Source organism: Rhinolophus sinicus, chromosome 4 (assembly GCF_057876585.1).
Source record: "Rhinolophus sinicus isolate RSI-liver-muscle chromosome 4, RSI-T2T, whole genome shotgun sequence".
Classification (NCBI taxonomy): domain Eukaryota; kingdom Metazoa; phylum Chordata; class Mammalia; order Chiroptera; family Rhinolophidae; genus Rhinolophus; species Rhinolophus sinicus.
Window position 1 is genome coordinate 74194503 of NC_142504.1, and position 13247 is coordinate 74207749.

The following is a 13247-nucleotide window of genomic DNA, read 5'->3' on the forward strand; positions in this document are numbered from 1 at the left end:
AATTATAGGAAATAATAAATGTTTCTTAAGTGAATAGTAACTTTTTATTTGTGAATATTTGGGTCATGTCTTCACCAGAGGTCAGATGCAGAAGGGAGAAAACATATAAGCTTTGTTATTTATTTTTAAAATCTCTATTCCTGTGAATTAGCATTAATTAATACTAGTTACTACACTTGCTCTGTATTTGGTTGCAATTAAGGATAACAATTAATACTTGAAATGCCAACATATCTCTGACACCACTTATGTTTTTCCGAGTAGCTCTATTTAAACATTTGTTTCCACCTGGTTTCTTACTGAAATGCCTTTCTCTTTCTCTTCTTCCCTCTCTCCCTCTCTCCCTTCCTCTTTTCTTTGTCTACAAAGTTCGAGTTGGGGAGGAGCTTCCCTCCTTGCAGTAGGTGTAAATATAACTCATTTGCAATCTGAAAAATACTCTGGACATGCCTTGGCTTCATTTTGATTATGAACTCAGAACTTTGCTCTCTGCTTACACACTATATCCTTTGGTTCTGGTAATAAATGGTGTTGTATTGTCCTGAAAAGAGCACCCAAAGTATTTTATAATCAAGCCTTGGTTTGTCTGGAGAGTTTTTGTTATTGTCACATTTTTTCAATAGAAGCTTAAGAAGCAAAATAAACTTAAACTTTCTTGTTCAAAAGTTTAAGTGCTACAAGTTCAATAATTGTGAGTACATTGGGAATATGTTGAACTATTTAAGAGTTTCTGCTTTTGAACTTTCCTTTTTGAACTTTATTAGTATGTGCCGTTCTACAATTTGGTGTTTTGTATGTAATTCAGAACTAGTCTTGGGGAATTAGCATTCATAGACATAGAAGTTATTTTGGGGTAATCATGTCTATAATCCTCATACAGTCTCCCACACAGGCAGAACTCCAGTGTGACTTGGTTACTGAGAGTCCCTTTCTGTTTTGTATTGCTGTGATTACATGTCTATATGTATACAATAACAGTTTATAGCATGCTGTTAGAAAGTTACTGTATGCCCATGAAAGCAGGCAGGTACTTGGGAGGGAATAAGACAATGTACCTGGATATGGAAAATTATGTTTTAGTGTCTTTATTAACTTCTGCTTGTTGCTGTTGTTGTTGTTGTTTTTCTTCTAAAATAAAATACCTGTTTCCAACTTTGTTTCAAAAGGTTGTTTCTTTCGCCCTGAGGGGAATTTTCAAGACTAAACCATTCTGCCTATTGGATAGAAAGATTGATAATGAAGCATGCGAAATAATGAAGCAACTGGAAATCTTACCATGTTTTTGTAAATCATATTATTTCACTTCATGAATATTTTTTTTAATTAAAAAATCCTGCTCATTATAGGAAATGTTAAAAGAATGTAGATATATATATAGAAATACATGAACTAATAAAATTACTCATGTTCACAATCTTAATGCACTGTAGCATAATCAATCATTATTTATTTGTATTTTGAAGATATGTATCTCTATATCTGTATCTATCTGTATCTATGGCTATATCTATCTATATCAACTATATCTCTATCTATCTATCTATCTATCTATCTATCTATCTATCTATCTATCTATCATCTTTCTATCTATCATGTTCCCAAAGTTTCCCAAGTTCTTCCCAGCCAAGAGATACAAATAAGGTCATATTATTAGTTATGCTTAGTAGTTGTGGCAGCTCTCCTTCCTATACAGTTGCAGGGATCAATCCCTCTACCCAGCAGGTCTCCCCCTTCTCACATTCTGGGGAGCTTCTACAGAAGATTTCCTGTGCTCTGAGACTGAGAGCGTTTTACTACTCTCACTGCTCTGGATTACTGGTGGGAGACTTTGGGGCCATGCCACATGTCACTGTGCTCAACAGCTACAAATGTTGGAGTTTCCATAATTCTGGAGGGGTCTCACAGCAGAGTTCTTTGGGTTGCAATATGTTACACACGAGAGTTAACCTACTTTATTAGTGGATAGGAAGGCCAGATTTGTTAAATGGCCTTTTCTTCCTCATCACAGTGGGGCCAGCAGGTTGTTCCATTGGTAACAGATTCAGTGAACATCTATCACTCAATATTCAAAATCTCTTCAGTCTGTTTTTCAACCTTCTTGTCTATATCTGATTTTTATTGATTTCATCCGAAAACTATTTGATATACTGCCTTAGTGGCCATAACCTTTATTTCCTGACATTTAGTTGCTTAGATGTGCCTCTGTTTACACAGGCTAGACACTAATTGCTTTGATTAAATATTATGAATTCCTACATGAATAAACTTCTATTGTGAAGGAAGTATAAGAAAATGGTGATAAACAAAGACATGAAGCAATGCTGGCTGAATGACAAAGTTAACAAAATTATATGTATGTAGCAACTAGATAGAACTTTCTGTCCTTCATTGCCCACAATCTTTTATAAATAGGATATATACATGTTGGTTGGATCATAGTACTTCAGCGGGATTCAAGATTTATTGGATAATTAGGATGCTGTTGGTGAGACCTCAGCCAAATTAGAGGGAAATCTGTGCTGTGCTGAAGGATTCTATCACCTGCTGGATCTTGATTTTGTTCTCATTGAAAATAAAGACACTGGGCAAATTTGTATATGTTATGAACTTTGATGATTGGTTGATACATACTGAAAAGGAGGGTGTCAATAATCAAATAAATAAGCATAAATAATTGTCAAAGTCTAATAGGATAACATTGAATAAGAATAAATTTCCTAGCATATGCTTCAAAGTGCAATTTCACAGGCACAAGTGAGAAGAAGTATAGGTTATCAACGGGGCTTACAGAGAAAGCCTGGGATTTAGTTAGCTCAGATATTTGTGGGGAGTAAAATGCTGCACCAACAGTCACGAAAATCTCAGGTGTCATCAATGAAAGTGTTTTAGATCAAAGGAGATTACAACCAAGTTTGTGCTGGACAGATCATACCTAGAATATTGTATTCTGATCTGGACACTACACTACAAGTGAGATGAAGAAAAACCAGAGACTAGGATGATGAACTAGCTCAAAAACCAAGAAATATTAGACAAACAGTAAATGTATTACTCTGAGCCTGCAATAGTTAAGAAAAAAAAAATAGTGAAGACATTATAGCTGTGTTCAGGCATCAATACATGCTATGCTTGTTCTGTCCTGAGAGAACAGTGAGAGAGAGAGAGAGAACTAACATGTTTAGTACCTACCATGTGCCTAACCTGATTTGCTTGTTTCATGTGTATGCATATAATTTCATTAAAATTTCATAGCAACTTGATCATAGCAACTTTATCTTAAAATTGAGTATCCTGAGATACAAAGAACTTTAAAGGTAATATGCATAGTTAGGGAATATAGAGTTAGAACTGTAGATTTGAATTCTGTGGCAGACACTTACGATTCTCTGGGGAAACAATTTCTCCCCGTCCTTAGTATATGTGATTTGGGAGGCTCTGGATTTTCTTCCTGAATCCAAGGACAGGCATGTAGTCCTGTCCTGCTCAATCAAAACATAAGATCTCTGATTCTCAATGACTCAGTCCATATGTGGGACCATGTCATGCAGGGTGTCATGCAAGGTCGTTGGTCCTGCTCCCCACATAAGAATGGAGGATATGGTGAGGCTAAAAAGGAACAACCACGGAGCCGTAGATAGGGGAGTCATACCACTATATTGTCGCTGGTGGCTGGGTTGGAGACATAGGAAGCAGGAGCCACACTATCTGCAACCTGCCGTCCACTTCTCTCTGCCAACCAACCTCACTTGCTAGCTTCAATCGACCATGCTGACTGCAATCCGTTCTTGCTAGCTCAGCCACCACCCGCTTGCTAGCCCCCATTTTCTGCTACTGTAGCCATGGCAGTTATATTAGTGGCCAATGGCTCACTGGTTACAGCTGACGGCCAACTAGCCACAGCTGATGGCCATCCAATCACAGTTGATGGCCATTTACTTACTATCTGAGCCAGCACATTTCCACGTGAGACCTAAAGCCTGGAAACTGCACTCCTGTCTCTGTCCCCACACCCCACCCCTACGGGGTCTCGCCTCACAATCTACGCGACAAACGTCTTCCGCGAGGGGACCTGTGCGAGGAGCCTGGAGGTGAGTGCAATATCCTGGACACAGCCAGTCTCTCTGGGCACAGCCTGGGCCTCTCAGGGCACTGCCACTCTCTCTAGACACAACCAGGGCCTCTCAGGTTATCACCAGTCTTCCTGGGCACAGCCAGGGTTTCTCACATATTTTCGACAGCGGCTGGTCTAAACACAGGAAGCAAACATCCACCAGTTCCACTCTATGGTGGTAAGTTCCCAAGTAAACAGTCAAGCGGTCCATTGAATTAGGTGTGTGAGGATGGTTCCATTATTATCTTAATTTTGCGAGGGGAAAAGCAGGGTTATTGACAATATCAAGTTCACATTGCTATTCTCAGTACAGCCAGGACTCACACCCAGCTTTGTTACATTTCTTAGATATCACTGAATACCATCTCTGTTTTCATTTGAATTTTACAAATGAAAATAAAACAAAGTACACAATTATCCTGCAGCTCTTTACCTCATCAAATCTGACCTTAATATAGAATTTTAGGTTTGGGGGAGTGTCGCGCGGGAGACCCTGCTCGCTGCGCCATTTGTCGTGCAGGGCGTCCGGCAGGGTCTCTGCTCCCGCTCCCCATACAAGAACGCAGGATATGGTGAGGCCAAAAAGGAACACCCACGGAGCCATAGGTGGGGGAGTCATACCACTATATTCTCTCTGGCGGCGGCACTATACTCTCACTGGAGGCTGGATCCACACTGTCCGCAAACCGCCATCCACGCTTGCCAGCCCAGCCGCCATCTTCTTGCTAGCCCCATTCTTTCTCTCTCTGCTAGCGTAGCCACAGCAGTTATATTAGTGGCCAATGGCTCACTGGTTACAGCTGACGGCCAACTAGCCACAGCTGATGACCATGCAATCACAGTTGATGGCCATTTACTACCTGAGCCAGGCACCTGTCTATGTGAGGCCCAGAGCCTGGAAACTACTTTCTGGGGCTCTGCCCCCACAGGGAAATAGATTAATATACTAACAAATTCAAATGGGGATAAAAAGTTAACTAGCTCTTCAGAGAAGGCTTACATTAGCTTTCAAAGAGACCATTTAAATCAGCATTTTACTTTTCAATTTTACAGTCCTTTTTGTCTCTTCTGCTGAAAAAGCCAAACAAACTTATTTATTGTTTGTTTGCATTGCCTCTTGCAATGGTATACATATGGTTGCTTTTTAAATTATAATTAGTTAACAATTGTCTGAATGCCTGAGGACTAACAACAGGTGTTCAACCATTGCAGTTTGCTTGGGAGTGGTGAGAAAAGGGTGCTAATTGTTCAGAGATCAAAAGGATTTTGGAGCTTCTTTTCTAAGTTATACATTTTCTGCTATGAGATTTCCACACTGGAAAGAAAAATTTGTGTAAAATCCAGGTGAAGAAAGCTCAAGACCCTATGACCTTACGCAAAACCATGTCTCTTTGGGTCAAGTTGTAACTCCTGTTTAATGGTTGTGAACCTTCCACTACTAGGTAAATGTAAATGTACCAGAGGTCATTATATAATAAAGGAGAAATACTATTGACTCATTTTTTTCCCACATGACACTAACGTCTAAATACCATACTTTAATAGTTTGTAATTTGTTACATTTTACCAAGTCTGGGCTCTTTCTCTTTAAAAAAAAAATCAATATATTTTAATATTATGTGGTAGTGAGTTTCTGCATTGACAACCCATTCATCTTCAAGCCATTAACTTTCTTGACTTACTCAATAGAGTAGTTGAAGTTGAATTCATTTAAAAATACCAATACTGATAGCATATGAACCTTAAAGATAAGTGATATCTAAATATATGACTTTATTATTTATATAGCTCTAGAAAAATAGAAATATATCATGCACAGATAATTGATTTAGAAGCGAAACATGCTATAGATAGCCTACTTCATTTAATCATTTCAGTTACGTTTCCTTCCGTCCAGCCCTTGCCAAATCCAGCGCATAGGGAAGCATTGTCAATGGTATTTGAAGTATGACTACTTTTTCTAAACCCCTATTGCCCTATTTCTAACACCCAACAGCTCTTGCCTAGGCTGTTATGATAGTCTTCAAATTACTTTTCTGTCTTCTCCAATGGACTTCCTATGCTTCATTCTCTATATAGTAGCCAGAGTGGTGTTTTTAAAAAAATAAATAAATGAGGTTATACCAAAGCCCTGTTTAAAGTCCTTTTCGGCTCCTTATGGCATTTGTGATAAAATTATATCTTTTTTACTCTGTCTCCAGGGTCTTATGTTGTCTTGGCTCTTCCTGACTATCTCATCATACAACATGTTTCTCTTCTCCTTGCTCAGTGTGTTCCAGCTATAACAGCTTTTTATCTGCTTCTCAAACAGACCAAATTCATCAATGCCTTAGGTCATTTCCATATGATGCTTACTTTTCCTGGGATGCTCTTTTCTTACATATTTTCATGGTTGGCTCTTTGTTATTTGGATTACAAATTTTATAGCATCTCATGAGTGACAACTTTCTTGACTGCTCAGCTAAAATTGCCAATTCCACTCGCAGAACCCTGTTTAGTTTTTCAGCAATCATCACTTCATGTGTTTTCTCATTTATTTGTGTATTGTTTGTCTTCTATCACTAGAATGCAAGTTCCCCAACAACCTAGAAGAATATATGAAGTATGAGACTCTCAACATGTTTAATATGTAAATGAGTTTAACTATATTTCAGTTAGGAGAAAAATACTTGAAAATTCTACAAATACACATACAATGTTAATATTGTATATTATTTCAATGATGTATAATAGTATAAGTGTAGTAAAAGAGGCCAAGAAGGATTTTAATAAAACATTATCCTTAGTTTTAAGGTAGGATATTTTTTCTTTTTTATTATTTTACCTTCAAATTTTCAATATTTATCACTACCATGTTTCCATGAAAATAAAACCTAGCTGGACAATCAGCTCTAATGTGTCTTTTGGAGCAAAAATTAATATAAGACTGGGTCTTATTTTACTATTTTACTTATAGTTTTTATAATATAATATAATATAATATAATATAATATAATATAATACCCGGTCTTATATTAATTTTTGTTCCAGAAGATTCATTAGAACTGATTGTCTGGCTAAATCTTATTTTCGGGGAAAGATGGTATTATAATGAGAAAAAAACTTTATAAAGAAACCAAAACACTTTACAAACTATTAACAGTGGCTTCCTCTAAATGGATTATTGTTGAATTATTTCCTCCTCTTCAATTTTTGCTATGATTTTCAAATTTCCAACATTATACATGGTTCAATTTTATAATCAATCAGTAATTAAACTTTTATTAAGAAACTAATGATATCCAGTTCTTATAAGGAAAAGACATCTTAATATCAATGAATGTGAATGTTGCATAATTAGGAGTTGTCTAAGAGTACTAGTACTTATTGACATACATAGGGCTGCATTAAAAAGAGCTGCAAATTGACGACATGATTCTTTATATAGAAAACCCTAAACAATCCACCAAAAAATGATTAGAAACAATAAATAAATATAGAAAAGTTACTGGATAGAAAAATCAATGTACAAAATCCATTGCATTCCTACATACTAACAATGAAATTTCAGTACAGAAATGAAAAAACAAAAACAAAAAACAATTCCTTTTTCAATTGCAACAAAATAATAAAATACCTAGGAATAAAAATAGCAAAAGATGTGAAGGACCTATACACTGAAAACTATATAAGACATTCCTAAAAGAAATTGAAGAAGACACAAACCAATGGAAAAACATTCCATGTTAATGGATTGGAAGAATCAACATTGTTAAAATGGCCACATTACCCAAGCAATATACAGATTTAATGTAATTCCCATCAAAATCCCAATGGCATTTTTTCAAGAAATAGAACAAAAAATCATCAGATTTGCGTGGCATCACACAATATCCTGAATAACCAAAGCAATCCTAAGAAAAAAGAACAAGACTGGAGATATCACTCCCTGACTTCAGTTTGTACTACAAAGTGACAATAATCAAAACAGCACAGTATTGGCAGAAGAACACAGACAGAGACCAATGGAATAGAATTTAAAATCCAGAAATAAACCCACATATAGGTGGGCAGATAATTCTTGGCAAAGGAGTTAAAAACATACAATGGAGAAAAGAAAGCCTCTTTAACAAACAGAGCTGGGAAAATTGGAAAGCTGCATGGAAAAAAAATGAAACTAGACTGTTATATGTCACTATACACCAAAATTAACTCAAAATGTATCAAAGACCTGAAACAATAAACTGCATAGAAAAAGGCATAGGTAGTAAACTTATGGACGTTGGGTTCAAAGAGGATTTTATGAATGTGACCTCAAAGGCAAGGGAAGTAAAAGCTAAAATAAATGAATGGGACTATATCAAACTAAAAAGCTTCTGCACAGCAAAAGAAACTATCAACAAGACAAAAAGGCAACCAACCCAATGGGAAAATATATTTGCAAACAACACCTCCGATAAGGGGCTAATATCCTAAATATATAAAGAACTCATACAACTCAACAACAGAAAAACAAACACTCCTATTAAAGAATGGGCAGAGAACCTGAACAGACACTTCTCCCAAGAAGACTTACAAATGGCCGACAGATATATGAAAAAATGCACAACTTCACTAGCTATTAGGGAAACACAAATCAAAATCTCAATGAGATATCACCTCACACATGTTAGAATGGCTATCATCAACAAGACAAATAATAAAAAGTGTTGTAGAGAATGTGGAGGAAAAGGAACCCTCATACACTGTTGGTGGGAATGTAAATTGGTACAGCCACTATGAAAAACAGTATGGAGTTTCCTCAAAAAAATTAAGAATAAAATTACCGTATGACCCAGCAATCCCCCTCCAAAATTCTGAAAACATTTATCCATAAAGATATATGTACTCTGATGTTCATTGCAGCATTATTTATGGTGGCCAAGATATAGGAACAACCAAAGTGTCCTTTGATAGATAATTGGATAAAGAAGATATGGTATATATACACAATGGAATATTACTCTGCCATAAGAAAAGATGAAATACGGCCATCTGCGACAATATGGATGGATCTTGAGATTATTATGCTAAGAGAAATAAATCAGACAGAAAAATCAAGAACCATACAACTTCACTTATATATGAGATATAAAACTGAAAGCAACAAAGGAACAAGACAAACAAAAACTCAAAGACACGGACAACAGTTTAGTGGTTATCAGAGGGTAAGTGGGGGAAGGGGGATGAAAGAAGATAGTAAAGAGGGTCAAATATATTGTGATGGAAGGAGAACTGACTCTAGGTCGTAAGCACACAATGTTATACATAGATGACGTATTATAGAGTTGTGTACTCAAACCTATATAATTATACTAACCAATGTCACCCCCAATACATTTAATTTTAAAAAAGAGAAAAGGAAATGAAAAAAAAGAGCTGCAAATTCCTTGACGTGCCTACCTATATGGTTGGGTCTGCTTTACTTCTCCTTGCACCTGTGACCTTTCTGATGATGAAGTATGACAGAAGTGGCACTATGCCAGTTTTGAGTCAGCCTATAACAGGAATGCAGTCTGTTCCTTGTTCTCTTCAGTCCACAGGGGACATTGTGTTATGAGGATTTCTAAGTAAGCTACCTGTGGCAGCTATATGGAGAAAAAGGAAAATGCCCATCTAGCCCCCAGTGATTGCAGTTATTTAAGTCATCCTAGTGAGTCCCCAGAAATTATGAAACAGTGAAAAAAACTGAATGAATTTATGAATTATAAAATCAAGTGATTAATAATGAATTGTAAATTAAATTACCAAGTTTTGCAGTGGTCTGTTATGTAGCATTAGATAAAAAGGTTAAAATCTAGCCATGAAAGATGATAGAGCTACCATAAAAACCCAAGCATTCTAAATATATATAACAACACAAGTCAAAGAAGTCCAAGAAAAGAGAAAAATGATTTTTTTTTTAAAAATGGGGAAGCATTGACAAGTTTCATTCAGTCGTGTGAAAAATTAACTTAAAGAATTTTAAGAGTTACCTAAGAAACAGTGTTAGGAATGTGATCAAGAGTATCATCTTAACTTTATTGATATCTCAATATAGACAAGGAGGAACTTTAAATACTTTTTTGAGAATTCTGGGTGATAGGACCAAGGTTTTTTGGCTGTGCATAGCCTTTATTTTCCGATCAGGAATCTCCCAGAAAATATTTGAAACTGAAAAACTGTTTTAAGTTATTTCTGAATTAGCTAGAAAGGGCATATGTTGCATTTGTCTTCTCTAAAGAAAATCAATATTATTTCATGTTTTTTTCAGTAAAATAATTTAACAAAATCTAACATCCATTGTGATTAAAAACCATCAGGAAATTAGGAATAGAAAGAAACTTTCTCAACTTGATAAGGAACTTTTATGAAGACCCACAACCAAATGCTTCCCCTGAAAAATCAGAAAGATTTTTTTTTATCTCTTTCACCACTTTTATCTAACATTTTGTTGGAGGTTCTAGCTAATGCAAACAATCAAAAGAAAACAAAAAGGAAAGAAAGAAAGAAGGAAAAAAAGAAAAAGAAAGGAGGGAGGAAGGGAGGGAGGGAGGGAGGGAAGGAGGGAGGGAGGGAGGGAAAGAAAGAGAGAGAGAGAGAGAGAGAGAGAGAGAGAGAGAGAGAAAGAGAAAGAAAGAAAGAAAGAAAGAAAGAAAGAAAGAAAGAAAGAAAGAAAGAAAGAAAGAAAGAAAGAAAGAAAAGGAATTCGGATTAGAAAGGAAGAGCTAAAACTTTTTATTCACACATAACATGATCATGTATGTAGAAAATCCAATGGAATATACAAAAAAAAAGAGAAAAAAGCCCAATAATAATTGAATTTAGCAAAGTCAGGATAAAGGATCGTTACAAAAATATTTAATTGTATTTTTATATACAATCAACAAACAATAACATATCAAAATAAAATATGGTTTTACCAATAAAAATGTGTAATTCTTATACCTGCAAACTGCAAAGCATTGCTAAAAGAATCTGAAGACCTAGATAAAAGGAGAGATATAATATCTTCCTGGGTAAAAAAACCTCAACATTTTGAAAATGTCGGGGGCACCTGGTTGGCTCAGTTGGTTAGAGTGTGGTGCTCTTACAACAAGGTTGCTGGTTCAATCCCCACATGGGTCACTGTGAGCTGGGCCCTCCACAACTAGGTTGAAACAGCTATTGGTATTTGACTTGGAGCTGATGGGTCCTGGAGAAACACACTTAAAAATAAATAAAAAGTTAAAAAAGAAATGTCAGGTACCACCCAGACCACCCAATTGATCTAAAGAATCAATACAATCACATTCAAAATATGCAAAGCTTTTTGTTTCTTAGTTGAAATTAACTGTACTAGAACTCAGATGGAAATTAAAAAGGACCTAGAATAACCCAAATAATTTTGAAAAAAGAATGAAGTTTGAAGACTACTTGATTTCAAGACTTTTTCAAATGCTATAGTGATCAAAGCCAAGAGAGTGATGTCAGTATCATGGTGACATAAGACATCCATTTTTTATAGAAAGCCATAAATAAAAAGCCCACAGCTAACATCACACTTAATGGTGAAGGACTGAAAGCTTTTTCCCTAAGATCAGAAACAAGAGAAAAATGTCCACTTTTACCACTTCTGTTCTACATATTATTGGAAGTCCTAGCCAGAATAATCAGGCAAGAAAAATAAATAAAAAACATCCAAATTGAAAACAAAGAAGTAAAATTTTCTCTGTGCACAAAAGACATAAACCTATGTATAGAAAACCCTACAGATTCCACAAAAGAACCCCGTAAAATTAATAAATTAAGCAACATTGCAAGATGCAAATCAATACTCAAAAATCAGTTGTGTTTCTATGCAATAACAATGAAAAATTCAACAAAAGAAAAATAAAAAAAATAAAGCTATTATATATATGAATGTTCATAGCAGTTTTATTTTTAATAACCAAAGACCAGAAAAAACTGAAATGCCCACTCCAAAAAAACAAAAAAAACAAAACAAAAGAAAATAACTTTCTAAACATAGAAGCTTAATCTAATGGTAAATAATCTCATTCGTGATTTTGTGACTATTTTGTAGATGCTCTCATTGATAATTTTTTGATGCATGGTAAAGAAATTTATTCAAAACTCAATTTCTTACTTTGATTTGGATAAATTTCTTACTCTATTTTGGATCCCAAGACAAATATCAGAGCTTCAGGTTTTCCTTCCTAATTACACTGCTAGATGTTGGAGTTGTTTTTCTCCCTATAACAATATAATAAATTTATTCTCCTTAATAACATAAAATGATTTCATTTTAAAGTACTCTCAGCTATTTATATAATTCAGTGTTAAAGTCTTGTTTTAAACATAACTTTATAGTTTTCTACCTTAAAACTTAATACACTTTTATAGAAACAGCCATACATTTTAGAGTGCTGATACATCATAGCTAGCATACATGGGGTAGGGGGATCGCTCTTGCTCACACTGTTCTCATTACTGTACATGCTTAGTGTTTTCTGTTAAGACTATTACTATATTGTAAACAATGAGATTTTGATTAAACCATTTATTTTTAATCAGTTTCTTCTGTTCTTTGCCCTAGCAAAACAGACCATCTTTGTGTCTCTTTTATTCTCTTGTTTCTTCCCTTCCTTTTCTAGATAGACTGAATGATACAGAGACTTGTAGAATTTTATGCCATATTTTATATTTTAAAAATTGATTTTATATGACAAAGGCTAAATAGCTAAACTATACTACCCAGTATGTAGGCTTTGAAACTCATTAAAAATCTGGTGGCTTTTGAATTAATTTGTGGATCCCTACAGTGATGGAAATTGCTTCTTTCCAATATTATTGATTGACAGAACAAGTGATAACTTGTTTGCATCCTTTGAACAAGTTCATTAGTTTCCCTTAATGGCTGTTGCAGGCAAACACTCTAATATTTAATTAGCAGACTCTTTGGTGAGCCTATAAACAGTTACAAGACCTTTTCTCTTTCATTAGTGTTCAGGACTCAAATGTTTTTTATGACTGGTTTGACTCATCTTCAGTCAATAATGGTATGCCTGACAGCTGCCATTAATAACTATTAAAGCAAGTTCCTATATATTTTTCATAACCTAAAAATAAGATTCTATCAACCTTCAAAATTAACTGC